Raw genomic sequence first — 21,135 nt, forward strand, 5'->3', positions numbered from 1 at the left:
CATTTTGTATACAATATACTATTACATTAATACAGTTAAGATTCTAGTATAAACGCGGTAAAGGCAATAAAATAACATTAGTATAAATGAACACATAAGCACAAACAACCTACTTTCAATAATCACACAAACTTGCTATTTACCTTCCAGTAAAAACTAGAATATTACCACGCATATTTACAAATGTTGACGCAATAGCAAACAGATAACGACGAAGAACAAAATTCCTTTCTATCACGATTTAAAAAAAAAAAAAAAAAAAAAAAAACCGACTGCAGCATTTTACTTGCATCTTACATGCCCAAGAAAGCCCATAAATAACTTGTTTATCACCTGTCGATCGTATCCATACGTCCGACAAGATCCATCACGAAAACATTTGAACACGAACTTCAAGAAGTCTCTCTCTGTCGGGAGAGAGGTTACCGGCCAGTATCATCGTTGACTAGTCACCGCACACGTCACTCAAACCGTAGCAGGACTTGTTTCGCGAATCCACGTAAATGCCGTAATTTCAAACGAACACACAAAAAAAAAAAAAAAAACAAAAAAAAACGACGGGTAGGAGGATCAAAAGAACCACACACGCACACACATACAAACACACACGAGAGCAGCAGCAGCAGTGTGGGATGAGAGGCTTAACATGGCCATCTCTTGCTCGTGTGCGCTTCCTCCCTGCGGCGATGACTGGATTTTTTTTCGGTTCCTTTCCCTTCTGAAATGTCTCAGCGTTCCTTTGCAGACAGTCAGCAGCTCGCACACAACGTAAATTTACCAGAATCGGAGCCCATACGAGGAAAGAAGATGTCGCGTCGGAAATTCGGAGCCGGTTCATTCGAAAAGTGTGGGGAGCTGCGGGACTGCGCGTTGTCCCGCGGTTACGGGGAGAATCATACATATAAATTTGGTACTTTCAACCTTGGTAAGGCGTTGTATATTACGTTTATATTATATATATAATAAATTGTATAAGACTGCGCTTTTAAAGGGATACTTCAACGAAATTTGAAATATTCCCGTCGTGTTCAAAAATAGGTTGAAGATGATCCACAATATCCGTAAATGACAATCGCACGTTTGTATTTTGATCCTGGTGGCTGTATTTTTTGTTATAAACGGCCCACTCTGGCGAGCTTTCGGAGAAGGCCCAGCTTAGAGCACGTGACATCCAACGCAATCGTGACGTAGGTCGTCTCAAGACGAGCAAAGCTACGGGGAGGCTGACGTAGGGAGGATGGCCTAGTCGTTCCAGCCACCGAAGCGGCTGCTTTTGCACGAATTTTGAGTGACGGGTTAATCTTCTATAATCTTCTAAAGGGACAATAGCGACTTCTGCGACACACAAAAGGGATTCTCGGGAAGAGGGGAGTTCCTCCTTCCCCCCTTCTCTCGTCGTGGCCGAAGACAAGACAACCTCCGTCACTAGCTGTCAAGGTTCCTAGACGAGCATTACAAACGAGGCGTTAGCGACATCCACCAGGTGCTCTTTGCTAATCGTTTCATTCGTTTTAAAATTCCTTTTCGAGACTTTTTTAACAAGATATTGGTATGTTCCATGTGATACTGCTCTTTTGAACACATATAGACAAAAAAAATGAGCGCTGAAATTTCGTTGTAGTATCCCTTTAAAATATGTATTGATGTCGGATAAACGCGCACGAAAATTACTGCGCTGCTCGAGAAGAAATATTTTTTTTTCACGTCGATATGCGTCCGATAGCAGAAATTTTCTCACGTAGCTGCGCCATGACCTTCCTTCCTCCGACATTGTGACGTAACCACTCGGAGCACTACGGCCTTATTTCTAGGAGGTGTTGACTGAGCCCGGCCAAGCGGATGCTGACCGGCCACCCTCTCCCTCTTACCGGCGGTCGGGCAGCTGCGCCATGGCAGTGGGGTGGCGTTCCTTGGAACTATTCCGCGCGCCAGCCAATGGGAGAGACTACTGGCTTCGCTCCATCGGACAGGGGACTTTAGGTGCCGTTTGGCGCGGCTTCAAAAGCTGATAACACCGGTTCGCTCCATGGGACAGTTAATGCTTTCGTATTAAAATACACCATTGGCGGTTTGCTGACATCTGCAGAGTTTTTCTGCCGCCAGATAGAAAGAGGCTTCTTGCTCATCTAAGGATTAAGTAGTACCTAAATGGCTGCTGTGAATGCCTTTTGTAGCGTGAGCTACACTGGTCGAGGTTGAGCAGTTTCGCGTGGCTCCCAAAGAGCCGTGCTGCGCATGCGGGAGGAGCGGTGACGTCACACGGCGCACAGCTGGCGCGCCGGAGGCGGCGCCGCCGCGCGCTCCGCCGCCGCCGCGCGCGCCTCGCCGGTCTGCGCGTTCCAGAGGAGTGACATCATAGCCGCGGCAGACGCACTGGCTCCGCCGCGTGCCCAGCTATGCGCCTCCGTCGCGCAGTAGCCAAGTCTTACGCTGCACCGGAGCCGCTTGATAGCGCCTCTCATTTTGTGCGCATAAGCTCACGCTACGTATATCCTGGCATAGCCGAGCTAAGCCACCGCAGTTTTTGCTTCGATCATAAAAGTCTGATTCCGCCCTCTGAAAAAGCGTGAAGAGGCTTGAATGACAAGTGATACGTACCGCATCTGGATACTTTCGGAGCTGCATGCAAAGTATATTTACGGGAAATGTCAAGCCGAGCCAAAATAAAAGAAAAATATAGAAAGGTAATGTTTAATGAAGTGGTTTAGCTAAATAGTTTTGTCTGGGAAAACTTCTTTGGGTTGGTGGGCTGAGTGGTTAGATGCGCATACCTTTTGCACCGACCCAGAAAGTTTTACATATTGTTGTTGCCATAACCATCAATATATTTTTTTCAAGATCCTTATTAAGCTTTCAATTATACTTTTATTGTCTCTTGTAACAGTTTCAACACTACTGCGCGTTTAAGAAAATTCTTAGTTTATTCCTCAGTCATATCTGACTTGAGAAAAACAGTTCAGAATAAATTTCGTTTTTTTTTTGCAACCCCGTTCTGATTGAAAAAAAAAAAAAAAAAAAAAAAAAAACGATCGCAGATTATTGTTTCGAGTGTGGTACAATCATGTCTCGTTAATATGAACGCCGTTAATATGGATGCCCCGCTATATAAACATAATTTTCAGGAACAAACCGGGAAAATACATGCATTCTTGTCTCGTTATTGTGGACAACTCATATTATGGACGATTTTTTTGGGGGCACGGAGGTGTGCTGCGAGACTCTCTCCCCGACTCAAGCATTCACGCGAACGTCGGGGAGCCGAGAAGGATGCCAGTGTCATCAGACGCATTCAGTGGTCCAGAGGCTCCGGAAGTCTTTCTTTAGAGGGGGGGCTCGACATCTCCGAAATCCTCAAGATTAGGTTGGTTTCAGGTTGACATTAATTGCCACATTTGAATGAAAACATATTAATGCACCGCGTTCGCATATTCACGCACATATCCATGAAAAACAAATTAAAACAATGGTTCAGTAAAATAACAGTAAGAGGCTTGCACTGACAACTCATACAATGATTGGATAACCACTGAAATCAGCCGCACCATGTGTTCTTTATTTTTCTTTCCTATACCAACTGTTACATGTCAACCGCAGCTGTGCCTATGCCAATTTGGCTATGTCTAAATATGAAAACCTTGCTTCATTTAGGGATTCTCGGGGAAGCATGATGTATTAACGCAGACGTAGACAAACAAGTGTTAAAAGTTTTAGAGAAAACCCCGAGACTCGGGGGAAAAAAGGACAACACAACACGGAGTCTCAAACACAGCAAGTTGGGCCATCGGATGTCTCAACTGGAGGCAGAGGTTGCATACATCGGTATGTACCTCAGGATCAAGTACATCGACCGTGATCGCTTCGGACTCCTGGCGTCAATGCAAGTTGGGGGGCATCACAAAAGGAAGGTACTGAAGGATAAGAGCTGTGTTTCAGACTTCGTGTTGTGTTTTCCTGAGTTTGTAAACATGTGTCGCCTCATGCCTCACGAGTCACCACCCTGCGGGCACGACGCCGCATGCGCGCAAAGCTTTCGCCATCGAAGGCGCCTTGTCAAATTTGGGAGCTCGTAGACTTTCGCCTTTTCTAAGCACTCCCGAATCCCCACTCAAGCTCACCAGCCCCTCTCCCTCTCCTAATGATGGCCTTTAAGCGCCGCGGTAGTACCGCCTGCCTGTTTTGTCCGCGGGCAAGAGAAGCACCATGCATCTTCTGGGCTTCTTGCTTCCAAACGGGGGAAGCAGAAAAACGCTCGCCGACGTCGTCTTGTCGGAATCCATTCATTTCGCTGTTTCCTTTTTGCTCGCTTTAAACTGGTTGTCAATCAGGCTCATGAGTCCTGCCTGTAATTTTCTTCTGGTTTTGACTTTTCAAGCAAGCCTCTCCGTCGCCCCGGTGCTTTTTGTGCTTGGCGGAGGTGAGGAGGGCGGTTGGTCAGCATGTATAAAGAGTCACTTCATTTATTTCGGCTCAGGAGAGACGGAGGTACAGCAGATAGGCCGAAGGCCCATACGAGATAACCTGCAAACACACAAACTAAAAAAAAAAGAGGGAGGGGAAGGGGGGGGGGGGGGCTCGGCAGCTCGGTCCTGAGGACAGGAGGGGCTCAAGCCCACCCTGCCCCCCCGCTTCCGGAGCCCCTGCAGAGTGGTCGCACTCTCGACAACAAGGCTCGACAACAAGGTACATGAAATGGCGATAGTCGATTACGGCAGCAGCGCTCTTAGATGCAGAACACGAGGAATTGCCTCCTGCTAAAAGAAATACGCTTCTGGACCGGGTGGTTGCAACACAATGGAAATGGAATTAAAAAAACTTTTAGCCCTTCCACTTTGCTGAAGAAGGATGACCAGCGAAGCTGTATTATGGTGGGAATGAAGTGATGGGCCGGCCGCAAGTCGGCAAACCAGAGTGGAAAGGCTCGAAAGGGTGCGCCATCTATGAGCGACGGCGGCAATCGGACAACAGGCAAACACAACACTCTAGACAGCTACCGCCATCTATGAGCGACGGCGGCAACCAGAGTGTTGTGTCGACATTTCTTTGGGGGGGGGGGGGGGGACGATTCTGGGGAAACTAGCCCCTAAGAGCTCCGCTGTAAAACCAGTTGTATGAGGAGCGGCTTGAGGATGGCATTGATGAATATCGAATACACCTTCAGGTACTTCGGACGACATGCGCAACAGCGCAAGCCACAGCAAGTTAAGCGAGCCCGATGCCACCGCCGGAATCTCGCTGAGCAAACTCTGTGAAGTTGTGAGAAACGCGAAACGCGAAAAAAATACCGAAAATTGCGACGAGAACCCACGCCAAGGCGGGGAACGTTTGTGCAGCCCGAGCAGAAGCTCCCCATTTACTTAGGGGAGCTTGCGGCTCCGCTCAAAAGCGTGACGTTGTTACCACGTGATGCGCATCCAGGGGAGAAATGGGAGGTATTTCTCCCTCGTGTGAATACCCCTTACGATGCAGCGTTCAACGGAAAAGCTACATCCAGTAGTGATCGGTCATGCTCAATGGATGATGAGGAATTTAAGCCACAGTCAAAATCCTTGCCGTTCCGTGCTGATGCAGATGTCGGAGGGAAACTGGAGGTGAAATATAATACGGTTTCTTATTACTAGTCTACATTGTCTTAGACGTGTCTGGCATGAAATAAGCACTTGGTGGGTGAATCTGCATGTTTCTTTGTGCATGATTCTTCCAGGTCGTAGCATAATAATAACCAATTCAAGGTGCTGCAGGCGTTGGAGAAGAACTGAAGGTAAAAGAAACAGTAGTTCCTCATAGCTGGACTACCTGTGCCTTAAGTCGGACATGTCGGCATGAGTACTTAATGGGTGAATCTGCATGCATGTTTCGTTCTGCATGTTTCCTTTAGGTCGTTGCAGAATTATCACCCCTTCATGGGGCTGCAGCTGTTGGAGGGAAACTGGAGCTAAGAAAAACTGTAGTTTCTTATACTCTTCCTGTGTCTTGTTAATTTAGGTTTGTCTCACATGAAATAAGCACTAACTGGATACATCATATCTGCTGTTCCTTTTAGGTCGCAACACAAACAGATGCAGGCGGCTGTAGCCTTCTTTCGTATTGTATCATCCTGAACTGTATCGTCCATTCACATGTCTCTGAGGCCTCTGTGCAGTGTAGTCACATTCCGGCCTCCCAGAAAGAGACTTCCGAGAGGGGTATCGGAACCATAAATGTCGACCAGTTCCAGCCCAGGGGATTCAACGACTACGAGTCTGTCATCTGACGATGAGCACAGTGAAGTCCTAAAGGATCTTACGGAAGTCTCGGCTGCTTGCTTTGCAGTTCTACTAGGGATGCTGAGACGGGTATGATCATCAGGAGTACGAACAAGAGTAATCAGTTTGTTTATCTTTCGCCTAAAGGCTAGTTCAAACGTTCACATTAGCCCTGTTTGCAGCAACCAACATGCCTAAGTCGCTGGGCACCCTTGCATCGATTGCCATATGCCACCTATCCGGAGTAGGCGGTTCGGTCACATCGCTTTCAATTGACCAATCGAAGATGAGGAAGAACATGGGGATGAAGCATTCTGAGTTACGATTGCTTCTTCCAGTCATTTCTTTGATATTTTTCTATCTGTTGCTCGGTTCCCCGGTGATTCTGTCGTCATCGTTTCAGTTGCAGGGAATGCAACTGATGGGAATGTATGATGCAGATATCAGACAAAACACAGCAGCCCTGCTAAGGCTGCTATCTTGTACGACCAGTTGCTATACTAGGTTATATGGAGCATCCAATCGCATGATATCAGCTGCGGACATTCCACCCACCCAATGCCACATTGGCGTTACGCTCTGGTTCGATACGCCGTCTATTTGCTGCACTTTTGTATACATCCGCAGCTGTGATAAAAAGTGATCCCTTTTCGCTTTAGGGTAAAGGCTTCGTACATTGGTATTACAAAATCTATACTCGTGCCCTGCATTGCTGTACATACTTTGCTCTCACGTGATATGACCCACTCAAGTAACTCGGATCCAATTGTGTGAATATCAAGGCACTTCGTTATACTTTTTTTCCCCTCCTTTCCTATACAGTCTTTCGGTACTTCGTGTTCAAGAGTCCTAAAATTACTACTGGAAGATATGCACCAAATCGACACGAGGATCATGTTTCGTTCTTCAATTTCTCAGGTCGCTCTTTGATTGCTGTCAGAGTGGCTATATGTAACGGGAAACGAAGTGATCACTGCTGTTTTCACGATTTTTGCTAGTGTGCGAAGTGGCTTCATGTTTTCAAATAACCTTTTTTCCAGTAACAAGCGCCGTCTGCGGTAGGTGTGTTCGAACTACAAATGCAGGGCAGCCCAACCTGCCTCCGCGCTTCAGAATACATTGGCGTCCTGCTGTAGTATTATCTTCGTTGCTTTTTATGACCCATTCTAGCGTATACTCAAACAAGAATGGCCAAAAAAGAGGAAATGCGCGCAAATATAGGTGCTGACTATGTTGATCGACCGGAACTTTGCCCTGCAAAAATGGCGACAGCGGAAAGCAAGGCCAGGAGAGAGGGTGTGCGCATGCGCAGAAGCTTGCTGGAAAGAGGTCCATTCCTGTCTTTAGTGTAAAAGGGGTTAGCGCCAGCTCGGCCGCAAGTTTTATGTAGTGTGGAGCTCTCGGCCATTGCTGATTTCTGCGCTTTCTCTGGTCTGGGACGCGTGACTGTGACGAGATGTTGAGTGAGTGTTCCTGGCAAACAATCCTTGTACATGCTGCAGTTCGTGTGAGACATTTCGAAGTATCGCTCACTGCATATAAAACGCTTTTGTCTTCCAATTGGCTGCCACACGAGACACTCCCGCTAGGAGCCGGCGATGGTGCTGCTGTCTTGTCACAGCCCTCACATATACAAACCGTTTTACATTTGAAAAACAGCATTTGAGGCACAGTGTATAATTGCTAACATGGTACTTCACTATTAGTGCCAAGAAGTTTGTTTTGGCACTCTCGGACAGTCTGACAAAGTGATGTCACGGTGATATTTTTGCCTAGTCACCTTGTGAACGATTGAGTATTGGCTGATGATAGCTTTAACGCCATTTTTACTTTGTTTTTCACTACAATGTTTATATTTCGTTTTGTGTAATCAAACTATGAGTAATCTGACGGGAACAAAATCGCTCTCCTCACTGTGACGTCACTGCAACGAGAGAGCAACCGATCAGTGCACTGCAACTGCAGCGACGCTTGTGCTCCTTCTAGTGCTAATATTAGCCAGTGACATGGTCCTAAGAAGTTAGGGAGAGATAACGGAAAGATAGGGAGGAGGAGGCAGACAGAACGCTAAAGCCACCAGCATCGCGTCCGCTTTCTCATCCCCGGCCTTCTTTTTACCTCACCCTGCATTCTAAATACGTCACAACTTTAGAAATGGTAATGGTGTAAGAGGATACTGTAGGATGCGAAGAAAATAGAGACTGGAGCACGTCACTATGTATGAACTGGTTAAATGTCTCATCTACGGCGTGAACCCGTTTCGCCACACTTAAAAGGTAGATTGACCTTATGTTGCATAAACACTTCCAAATTCCAAGAAACTTGCTTGCGCTCTTTGTACCGAACAGATCAGGACGCCACATGCCACGGACTTCACCCTCAATAGTCGGCTACCTCTCTTCCTCTAATGAAGGTGAAGTATGGGCTGACATTTTCCTCAATGGGTGTTCTCTTCAGTGTGCATCGCACAACTGCTTCTCAAACATTGTATTCAATTTTGGACACTCTACGCCAAAACCCGTGAATGGTTGGTTTGGTTTCCCAGAGATGTAGTGCAGGAGACCATGCCCCCTTTGTTTCGTGACAAGTATCCTACTTGCAGGGCCATCATAGTCTGTGCGGAGGTCCCTCTCGAAAAGCAACCTGAAGTGAGCGAACAAATTAATTGTTGGAGTAGCTACAAGAGCAACTTCACACTCAAGATGTTATGTACATTTATATACAAGCTATTTACAGGTTTAGTCCGGAACAGTACATGATAAAAGACAGCCAGCGAATTCCCCGAATGCCGAGCAGCACGAGTCCGAGCACGAGCCCTGATCTGAGCCCCTTGCTCTTCGTCGTCTTCAGTACGCCTTGGCGCATACATTACACTCCTCCCTACTAGGCTAAGACACATAGTCCTCTAGGTAGGCAGGACGGCGTGTGAGTCTGCAGGGCCTGGATGACGCCCTGGGCAATTCTGATGGCGGATAATTTGGTGGATCCTCGAGTGTTGCATCAGCGTCGGCGTCCGGTTCCTCAGGAACTACTCCAGATGGGGGGGCGAAACTTAAGTCTAATAAAGACTTCCCTTCTGGTCCTACAGCCGACCTTCTGCGCAGCTGATCAACATGACGACGCCAGGTTGGTCCATCTTCAGTCCCAATGCGGTAGGATTAATGGACCAGTCACAGCTGTGACTACTCCAGGCAACCATATGGCGCCAGACAAGTAATTTCTTGCGTAGACATCTCCTACGCAAAATGTACGCGCCTTCTTCACTTCCTGAAGAAACTTGTCTTCTTGTTTCCATGATGAATGGAACTGTGAGTCAGGGTGCAAGTGGTCCAATGCAGTTTTTAGTCGTCGATTCATTAGAAGTTCCGCAGAACTCCTGCCCGTCGTAGAATGTGGCAGTGTGTGCTTACGGAAAAGAAAACGCGCCAAATCGACATCTACGTCGCCTGAATCCATGTGAGTGAGTGCCTCCTTTGTCCCTATTACCATCCGTTCTGCCTCGCAATTCGATGAAGGGTGGTAAGGTGCTACGGCGACGTGTCGGATTTGGTTGCGGTTGACGAATTCAGTAAATTCGGTTGAAACAAAGGCCGTGCCATTGTCACTTACAATTACGTCCGGCACTCCATGCGTGGCGAATAACATCCTTAGTTTCTGAATGACTGCGGAGGACGACATTGAATTCATGATAAATTCTTCTAGCACTTTTGAAAAAGAGTCCACCACTATCAGAAAAACTTTTCCTTTGAATGGCCCAGCAAAATCAATGTGTAGCCGTGACCAGGAATGTTGAGTCGTCTCCCAGGGATGCACTGGGGCCGTGGCATCGACGGCCTGCTCTCTTGGCACGCGGAACAGCATGCCGCTTTATCTTCGATGTCGTGGTCAATTCCAGGCCACCAGACTGTACTTCGTGCCAATGCTTTCATCCTTACAATGCTTGGATCGGCTGTGTGCAGAACGTCGAGTATGGTGCCTTGTGCCACCTTGGGCATCACAAGTCTGCTTCCCCAAAGGATGGGATGCATCCTTTGTAAGCTGAATTCATCTCTCCTTGTTACATAGGGTTTAAACTCGTCAGGTTGCTTGTCATCTGGCCACCCATGCATAATCCAGAGCTGGACACGCGCAAGTATTGTATTCCTTCTCGTGGATGCTGCGATTCTTTCTGCATTTCAAGGTTGTTCTGGAGCGGTCTCTAGCATCCAAACGTCGGCCACATGAACGTCATCCAACTGTCTGGCTGGGAGAGGCAGCCGGCTGAGGGCATCAGCGTTACCCAATTTGCTGCAAGGACGGTACTGCAATTCGCAGTGGTATGCAGCATGCATCAAGTTCCGCCTCAGAACTCTTGGAGACACCATAGCTGGAATTTCCTCGGGGGGGGGGGGGGGGGGGGGGGGGTTTAGTAACCCAAGTAGAGGCTTGTGATCTGTGATGATAGTAACCGGTCGACGATAAAGGTATTTGTGAAACTTCTTAACACCATATATGACCGCCAGAGCCTCACGATCTGTTTGCGACTAATTCCGCTCCACCTTGCTTAGGGTTCTGGACCCGTAAGCTATTGGTGATTCTTCTCCAGTCACGGACGCGTGGCTCAGGACAGCTCCCGAACCGTAAGTAGAAGCGTCGCAAGTTAAAATCAAGGGCTTGTTGACATCGTAGTGCGCACGAACAGCTGTTGACTTGAGCAGCTCCTTTGCCTTACGATAAGCTTCCGCTTCACGGACAGTCCATGTCCAGCTCGCACATTTGTCAAGCTGTCTGTGCAGTGGCTCCAGGGTGTGGGCAGCTCCTTTAAGAAAGCGATAATAGAAATTAAGTAGGCCGAGGAATGCCTGTAATTCCTGCTTGTTCTTGGGCTCAGGAGCTTCATGTATTGCTCTGACTTTGTCTTCGGTAGGTCGCACTCCATCCTTGTCGACCTTGAATCCCAAGAAGACAACTTGGCTTACGTTGAATGCACATTTTTCCCTGTTAAGGCGGAGCCCATCGTCTTGGAGTCGTTGCAAAACTTCTTGCAATCGTTTGTCATGCTTGTCTTTAGACTTGCCGCCGATAAGAATGTCATCCAGGAAAATCAGTACACCTTCCATTCCAGCAAGTAGCAGCAACCATGTAGCGCTGGAAGATAGCGACTGAGACAGATACTCCAAATGGTAGTCGGTTGACTTTAAAAAGTCCCTTGTGCGTCGTGATGGTGAAAAGTCTAGCCGACTCATCATCGACAGTCAACTGCTGGTAGGCCTGAGCAAGGTCAAGCTGTGTGAAATGGCAGCATCCAGCCAAGTTGCTGAGGAGTTGCTCTGGTGTTGGCAATAGGTAGGATTCCCACTTCACTGCCTTGTTAACGGTGCTCTTGTAGTCACCGCGAATTCGCAATTCTCCGTTCTTCTCCAATACTGAAACAACTGGTGTAGCCCAGCTTGAGTGCTTCCCAGGTTCTAAGATTCCTTGCCTAACAAGCTTTTCGAGTTCCTGCTCCACCTTGTGTCGCATAGCATAAGGAACTTGTCTTGCCTTGCAGAACCGTGGTGTCGCAGAGGTGTCGAGCTCCACACATATTGGTGGCCCCCGGCTCTTTCCGAGGCCTGTGTCGAAGATATCCTTGAATTCCTCCAGGAATCCGCGACCTTGTTGGGCAATCTGGAGCTGATGAACACCAGTGAGTCCGATTCCTAGAGGCTTGAACCAGTCTCATCCAAGAAGACTTGCATGCTCTCCTTTGACCATTAGGAGTGGTAGAGTTGCGGACTTTTCTTCGTATCGTACCATGACGTGTACTTTGCTGAAAACGGATACAGGTTCTTTTGTGTAGGTTCTCAGCACAACAGTGGATGGTTGCAGCCTTTGCTTCGGAATGCGAAGTCGTGCTATTGTTTTTTTGCTGATGACAGAGAGCATGCATCCGGAGTCGACTTCCATCATTGTTGGCTGTTCATTGATCCTGATGTCTACGAGAATGGAGGGCTCATTAGACGAGAGGTTACACAGCTCGTATGTTTCGATAGCGTTACCGTCCAGCAGATCAGATTGTGCTCTTCCTTGTCCTTGCCCCGAAAAGGATTTTTTCCTTGCCTTCTTTTGGAGACAGGCTTGGACGATATGCCCCTTGCAGCCACAAAAATGGCAAGTGGCGTTCTTGAAGTGGCAGCCCTCTGGCTGATGTGCCCCGTTACACCGGAAACAGGAAAACCCCGTTTGTTTTGTTGCAGGCCTCGTAAAACGTTGGGCAGGCGTTGACGGTCCAGGTCCGTCTTTAGCCACGCTGTGGACTTGGCTGACGTCTTGGGACGTGGTTCGGATCTCCACAGCATCGTTTTTTGCACATACCGCTGCGATGGACATCTTTTCTGCTTGAGCCAGTGTAAGTTCGGCTTCACTGAACAGACGTCGTTGCAAAGCTTCATCCTTCACTCGACACACGATCTGGTCGCGCAAGCTGCTGTTGAGCGTGTCTCCGAAATTGCAGGTGACTACGATACAGCGTAGATCCGCAATAAATGTAGCAATTGTCTCATCGCTACGCTGAGTCCGCTTGTGGAACTTGAAACGTTCCACGATCTCCGAGGGCTTTGGTGCAAAGTGGTTCCCCAACTTCATAACGATGTCGGAGAAGTCCGTCTCGGATGGAGTCTTGGGTGCGCAGAGAGAATGCAGGATTGCATATGTCTCGGCACCGCAGACGCTGCAGAAAACTGCTCGCTTCAGCTTGGATGTAGCGATTCCATTCGCCTCGAAATAGAATTCTAACCGTTGCAGGTACAACGGCCATGTTTCCGGCTCACCTGCTTTGAAAGCTTCGAAAGTAAGCGGTGTTTTGTCAACCATGCTGAGTGGTCGAAGTATCGCCCTCTGTTGCCGATTTCCTCGTCGCCAAATTTGTCATGAACATTTATATACAAGCTATTTACAGGTTTAGTCCGGAACAGTGCATGCTGGAAGACAGCCAGCGGATTCCCCGAATGCCGAGCAGCACGAGTCCGAGCACGAGCACCGATCTGGGCCCCTTTAGGGTGCCTTCATGTGCACTTTGGTTAGGGTGGAGACATCTGGCCATTTTGTTCCCACTTTTACATTTATGTTTTGTTCAGAAGCGCGTGAAAAAGCGCGTCCCTGCACGCGTCTGTGGCGCTGCACTGTGCTATGGCGACATTTTGTTTTCGTCGATTTCCTTGTATTTTCCGAGCGCGTGCTGTCGGCATCGGGTACTACAAAGGGTGGCATCACTCTAAACAGAAGGTCATTGAGGAACCCTAGGCCCCTTGCTCTTCGTCGTCTTCAGCACGCCTTGGCGCATACATTACACAAGACTTTCCTCTCCGCCCGCAGAAAACTATCTCGCCTCTGACTCTTTCATAAGATTTATCATCATAATCATTTGCTGAAATCATGCTTGATAAAACTTGCTTTTCTTACTTGACAGCGTCTCGGCTATTGTCATAAAGTAGACATATACCTTTTTTTATCATATACCCTACTCCTATTCTTTCATTCGGAAAACCAGTCTTGAATGCAATCGCTTGCCTGCCTCTTTAATCAGCATCACAGGCGGTGATCGCTTTCGCGAAGCTGTTAGTTATGTTGTATAATATTTTTCATATCAAAATCTAATGTTCCTTTCATGTATATTTTATGTTGATTATACTGTGATGTGTGCTTGTCTTCATTCGTATACATTGTTTTTGTAAGCCCCTCCTTTAGAATGCTTCGGCCCTGAGGGTGAAATAATTAAGTAAATAAATAAATAAATAAATGAATAAATAAAAGTTCCTTGTCGGCATTACAATGTCTGGATTCATATATTTTTTTCTAATGTCTTTGGTGGGCGTAACTCCAGATTTTTAGTCCTTCTTGAACCTAATGACCTCGTGATGGCAGTCAAGGGCTTCCCCCACATTCATTGTGTTTTGGATGCGCGCCTAGTCATACTAGAAATCCCACCTTTTGCCTCTATGATGAGCAAATCACGGCATTAGAAGTTGAACGCACCTAACAAATTGCCTCTAATCGTATTCATCTCGAGCGCTGCATTCAAAGGATAAAGGTATATAGCATCCCGCGTGCAAGCTACCCTAAAGCTCAGAGATCACGTGGACAAAAAAGTAACCCTGTGCTGCATTCTAGCGAACATGAAGAATCCCACCTTCAAGGAATACGTATGAAGGAAGGAGGCAAACCCCATGTGGCACTACATTCAAATGCTGCCATTTAAAAGCTCTTGTGACATTGGAACGGTAAGCAGAGACTTGTGCATAACTTCAAAAGCCCATGGAAAGAAAAAAAAAAGTTTTTTTTTTAAACAGTGTGGTAGGGACACGCGTGCCCAAAAATAACTCTTGCGCGAAAAAAATAATTTTTAGAGCAATATTGACGGCGAGAGATTTATTTCAAATTCTGCGCGCAGTCCATGCCGTCACGTGGTGCCATTCCGGAATAACTATCTCGGTCTTTCGCTCTTTCCACCTCAACGTGAAGGCGAAACCGATCCACCTCTCCTTCACGCGCTTGAAATGCCGAGAGAAAACAAGTGGAAAAGGAGGTAACTATACTCCGTTTCATACTTAGCGTGCAACGCTGTCAAAGTTACTGGCGCGAGCGTTGGGTTTGATCTCGTTGATCATTTGCACGCGTTCTCGCGCAAATAAAATCATAGATGAAGCCACGCGCTCGTGCTTGTAGCTTTGACAGCGTTGCACGCTAAGTATGAAACAGAGTATAACTGACTAAATCGCGTCTCGCGCCGTCAATACGACTCAAAAAAAAAAAAAAATGAAAAAAAAAATTGCGTAAAGTTTGTTTCTTGACACGCGTGTCCAAACCAAACTGTTAAAAAATCTTTTTTTTTTTTAGGGGCTTTTTAAATACTCTACCAAAGTTACTCTCTCAAATACCTTTTGTCGGTAGCCTGTACTCGGGTTACTTCCACGCAGTCTATTTGGAGGGTGGAAAGGTCGGACGTATGATGAGGGGCTCGCCGGCTTACCACAGTTGCCAACGCTGACAGCACAGGAATAGCAACCTATTTGCTCTTTCTATTGAGTTGAAACCTGGTGGCGCTCGGGTGGAAATAGCCCCAAATCACTTCTGGTCTAGTGTTAACAACAGCTTTTCTGTAATTTCCAGGGCTCGGTCTACGAGCTGCCGTCGGAATAGGCAGTAGAAAGTTGAAAAATTATACCAACAAGAAGTTGCCGGTATTGGCCTCGAGACCGACCTAAAGGTGGCGCTACTGTCGCGCTATCATCATCATCAAAGCGGGTATAGAAGCATGACCGCCCCATAGGCTCTCCAAGTTCGCGCGCGACACGGTGTAGATTCTTGCATTTATTTTGTCGCATAGTACCGGTGAGAAAATAATTTTAGCAGAAAATGGTGCGGAACTCTTCGATGCTTCAGTGAAGCCCGAGTCGTGTTACCAGCGTACGGCCTAAATTTAAATAATCGCTTCAGTGGATCTGTTGTCTGCTTTAGGCAGGTGTTGGGAAGCATGGATCATTACGACGAATGCCTGTCTCCGGGTGAACTACACTATTATTAAATATTTTATTTCTTTTAAAATAGATTTATCGGTTCACCAGCGTGGGAATTCAACAAAACAATGAATTCCAACACGGATAACATAGTACGGGTACAGTGTGCTGTGAAATCGCAGGGTCTATGAAATTCCTTTTTGAAACTTTTAGCTTTCGCAGTAATATAAATATTTCTCATGAAGAGAAGTTACTGCTGTATTTCTCATGAAGAGAAGTTACTGCTATATTTCTCATGAAGAGAAGTTAGTGCGGTATTGAAAACTACCGTGATATTGAGTTCCGCTGCAGCCAATGTTTTCCTTCACTGTCCCGGTGTTGGTAAGTTTTTCGGAGTCGGAGCAATTCTACTAAGTTGCGATGAGGAGAAAGTGCCTCTTCTAGTTACAATCCGGAAACTGTTCGTTGGCAGGAAAACTGAAACAAGTGAAACAAACTATGCTAAGATATCTGCCGCGAGTGGAACAAATGAGTGTAACCGATCAACGCAGTAGCGTGCGTCTTTTTGGATGCTTTTCTCGGTGGTGTTGGTTCACCAGCTTCAATTTTCTCGGTGAGGGCCGCGGATGTCAAAGTCTAATATTATAAATTTCTGGCTAAATAATCTATTTAAATCTAGTAGACTCTGCAACTCCAACGACCGACCGGCACCACGACAAAGACAGCATCGGCAGCAGCGACACTCTTTTGATGATGGCTAGCTACTCTGACGAGACTTACCGATCACCCTCCGCCTTTACCTAACACATATTGGGGCTGGGCCGTTCATCGATTTATCTTCAGATTATTCGAGTGACGCTTGAATTGTGCTGGAGAAAGTTAGGAAGGCTTGCACGCTAAACCACTTCAGCGTGTTTTACTTTAATAGGCTTCCCGTGTTCATATTTAACGTAAAGTTTAAAATTGGCATGCAATATGCCATTAATGACATAGTAAAATAGTAAAAACAATGTGTAGTTTTAACGTATTTCATGCAATATGACCAGTGAAAAATCAAGTAACGTATTTAGCGATTGATTAGTCTATTAAAGGATAGCAATTAGTCGGGTTAAGATTTTAATCAAACCGCCACTCAAATTAACATTTAATGTTTTGTGAAAGCTATGGTTCGCGCGAATAACAAAAATATATGGGACCAGCGGTTGTATAGAAACCTGTACACTAAGATTACGGACGCATCCGACTTAAAAATAATAATCGCTTTGCTGAATTTCCACACATGTAAAACGATACAATTCAGCATGTAGTAGGAAGAAACGACAACAAAAACAACGTGAGTTTAATGAGGAGCGCTCAGCTCAGCCGAAAACGGGCTTGCGTTGTCGAGATCCATGCTTCTGAACGCGCGCCCGCAGCAGACGACGCACAGCGGTATCCCCGCTTTCGCATGTTTCCAATTTCGGCCGCACGGTGGCGACACGGTTCGATCTCGCAAAAAGTGGGATTTCAAATGTAACTTAATTTCTGCTAAAAAACGTCGCTATTCGAAAGCAGTCTGACCCCGGAGGGGGAGGGCTTGTCATTGTGTTATTTCGTGATGCACTTTGCTCGTGAGCTACCAACTTACCTTTGAGATGAACAATTGTTATAGGGTGTTTCTTCTCCTGTCTTGGATGTGAAAGTTACACTCTATTTTTTTCTAAAAAGATTGCAACATCATTGACATTTCTTTCGCAAAAAATGAACTCTTTATTGAACGTTGCGGAGGTGAATTATTTTTCTTTTTAAAATGATAACTATGTAAACATCAAGTTATTTAAATAAATATAATGGATTATATCGCAGGATACTGTGCCAGGTCTTTCTGGCACATTGGAATGTTATGTATTTAAGCACTAAAATTATGAAGACCCCTTCATCACTTCTGGATAGCAAAAATTGAGGTCAGCCACTCAATCTTTGAAACAAGTGACTTAAAAAAGTCGTCGTCGTCTCCTTTCTTTTTGATGTTTTGGACCTGGAGGGACGAGTACACAAAGAAGTGGCACGTGGTGAAATTCAGGACATTCAGCGACACCTTCACTTGGGTGTTGTAACCGTGGCTTTCTTTGAGCAGCAGTGTCCCCATTTGAGAAGTGCAGGTAGTCAACAGGCAACTTTCTCTCCTTGTCAAATATAGGCTTGTCACGACACCAGCAGGGCACTTGATTTCCAGTAATATAGTGTCGTCACCAGCTTGCACTAAGCAATCCGGGCTTTACTGCAACAAAGCCAGCCTTGGGCCTTGCTAACAACGAGACCTATCCGGGTGACACTACAGCCTTCCCTCTTGTCAAACTTCTTCCTTGTGGTGGGCTCCGTCTCGATACCATACTTGCAGGCTTTTGACGAAATTTTTTTTCTGGTTGCAGAGATCCCGTGCAAGCTCCTCAAAGTCTGCTTCCCGCACACCGATTTTATGTGCTTTAGAACTTGCAGAAAGTATTTTCTTTCTGAGCAAGTGCCATTCAGGACACAGGCTCTGCTGCAGGATATTTGCTGCCACATGAGTCGCACGTGTCTGCATCCAGCATGATGTGTTCAACATTTTCAAACTCTTGTAGCTTGCACTTGACTGACGAAAAGCAATGAGAGGACCACGCAATACGTGGCAGTACCTCCTGCAGCCATTGCGCGTTTTGGTGGAGGTGCAAAAGGGCTCTTAGAATAAGCCCCTGAGCGCTGTTTATGTTTAGAACCATCTGTGGAATGTATCTGGAAAGAGGAGTAGGGCATGCTTTTGGAGGGAACATCTTCTGGAATTCCACTCCTTTAACATGAAGATTTGGAGGGCGCCTTCAAGTGGTTCGGTCGAGAGGTTTGGATTACGGAATCTTCACTATTGACATATGCGACAAGTGCCGCTGTGTGTTTACATTTTCGTTCAATTCTGCCTTTGCAGTCGCAATGGGCTTGGATAATGTGTCTTGTTGTGTCTGCATAGAGTGCGGTTGATACGGAAGTGACTAAGGGGTGCTCGTGTTCATCTAACGTTATACAATGTTTGTCCCAAAAGTAAAGAGAATTAAGTTATTGTGGGCCACACTCGGCACTGGGCAGGTGTTACATTTACATCATCTATTTCGCAGGGAGAAATGCAAGAAAGGAAATTTTTCCCAATTCAGATCTGTTTAGACGGGTGTGTAACAGAACATTAAGCTGCAATACTCAGCCTTTTGTTAGTCTCTCATCATGGTTGGCACGCGATTGTCAAACAATCAAAATATATAGAATTAATTGTTTTTTTTTTTAAACTGAGCTAAAAATTACTCTATGTGCTAGACATGTCACGCACCGATTGTGAAGATATCCGTTTAGCCTTTGCTCGTGTGATTTAGTGGCACAAGGCGTTTAATGAAGGATGGGTAAGAGTTGAGCTAAAGTAGCAATGCAGGCGAGTTGGTTGCATACATATCTGGTAAAGTGACAACACCGCATAGAAAGACAAAGACTGAAGACGCAAACAGGACGAGTGCCGAGCGTTTAGGGTGCACACTGCTTTGGACGACTTGCTGCAACAAAGAATTGAAGACGATATCGTACAAGTGCAGGGTGCTTTTGACAAAGACAGACTGTTTACGATGTGGATGATTCCCTAATGAGCTGACCTTAGTGAGACTATCATGGATTGCGTCGCAACTAAGGGCTTGAAGATCCGCACAGTTTGTGCAACACTGGCACCCCAATACCTGGCTGAGAAGTAGAAGAACAAAATATTTATTGGCTAGAGAATGTAGGGCTGTAAAGAAACCGAGCCTTCCTTTCTGCGCAAAGTAAGGTGAAGCCTGGGTATTCAAGGAAACGAAACATCATAGTGGGGCGGCCTACACCATCGTCGCCCAAAGGGAAGATGTTTAAGAACAAGTAAAAGTCAAATCCATGTTGATACTTTTTTTTTACTGTTGGAGATTGGTTCACAGGGAGTTTCTATATCATGCGAGACAAACAGTTGATAAATTTCTTCGTAGAAATATACTCAACAGACGAAGTGGGTTGTGCGTGTCCAATTGAACATTGCTGTTTTGAACACTGCCGCATGCTAATGCAACTGGCTACAACCTTGACGAAGAAAACGTGCATTTTCCACCGTACTGCTCTGACTTTGCTCCATGTGATCTCTGCCGTTCACAGGGCCCTTGACCAGATCCAAATAGCAGCAACACATGCTCAACGCGTTACACGTGGAGGTCCAGTGCTGCTCACAAGAGTGACAAAACCGCTGATATGCACTCTTTCAAGAAGGTTACTTAATGGAGATTCAAAATAACTTCATACAGTATCTATGTGGGCCGAAATAAATCTGTTTTCAATACTCTTGGGACACACTTCGTACAAGTAATCAAATTAACCATGACATTATTTTAGTTTATTTGCGTAGCAGTAAAGTATGCACGCATGAAAATGAACATCTCGTTTCGCTAAACATTGAATTCGCTCAGCTTATTTTAGGACCTTACATTGTACGCACGTCGGATTCCGCCTTAGTGAACACTTGTCGTCGATAGCGGACACTATGCACGAGCGTACGTGCAGCCGAGCCGGGAGCAAACACAAGGAGCTTGCGTACTTGCAGCACTTTCAGTAGAGTGCAGTGAAGACCCGAGGCACGACGTTGCAATTTTGAGATCCGTTATCGAACAACGAGCGCTCACGCTGGAAGGGCCCGGTTCAGTCCACGGAACACGCACAAGCTCGTGTTGTTGAAGCGTTGATTTGTTTATAGTCTTCGCTACACTGTAAGGTAGACGAAGTTACCGTTGCCTCGTTTACAACAAGGTAGTGTCGCATTATGATCGAACATTTACAAACCATAACTTTAACGGCGTACGCCTCTAAGCTCACGTTTGCCGGCCGCAGGCACCGTCCGTTCAAGACGGTGGGGAGCCCACGCTGTACTCCGAGACATTGAAAACGGGCCTGCTTCTGCAGAGTTTCTCCCCCTTTTCTTCGTTTCCTCCCACGAAAAATCTCTCTCTAATCACACACCGAAAACCGGCCCCTTTAATCGTTTCGCCGGCTACCATATCGCACATAAACAAGGCAGTCGGCGTGTAGCCAGTGTAGCTGGCGGCTCCCATCGACTGCCCCGTCTGTGGCCGTTGGCGGCGCTTTCGTGGCGGAGCCGGTAGAGTAATGCCGCATTAACACTGGCATTCGAATCGCAACCGCGAAACGGATTTGATTGTTCTCATGATTAATTGCGTGTGAAAATGCACTGAATCTTTAAGCAAAGAATCAGGCAAGTTATGCCTCATTCACACTGGCGGTTCAACCGCCAGTGTGAATGAGGCATAACTGAATACGCTCATACATCGGCCCAAGTATATTCCCCAGCCCCGCTGTCCCTCCTGCACTTCGGTTGCTAGGTGTTACGTCAC

The 21,135-nt window shown here is 46.4% G+C and overlaps 2 pseudogenes; one reads left to right on the top strand and one right to left on the bottom strand.

Moving 5' to 3' along the window:
• The first annotated feature begins 8,596 nt into the window (after window positions 1-8,596).
• LOC115323608 lies at window positions 8,597-14,460 on the top strand (annotated as a pseudogene).
• Window positions 14,461-17,636: 3,176 nt separating this feature from the next.
• On the bottom strand, window positions 17,637-18,459 carry LOC115323607 (annotated as a pseudogene).
• Between the last annotated feature and the right edge of the window lie 2,676 nt (window positions 18,460-21,135).

Source organism: Ixodes scapularis, unplaced genomic scaffold (genome assembly GCF_016920785.2).
Source record: "Ixodes scapularis isolate PalLabHiFi unplaced genomic scaffold, ASM1692078v2 PGA_scaffold9__187_contigs__length_104089568, whole genome shotgun sequence".
Lineage (NCBI taxonomy): Eukaryota > Metazoa > Arthropoda > Arachnida > Ixodida > Ixodidae > Ixodes > Ixodes scapularis.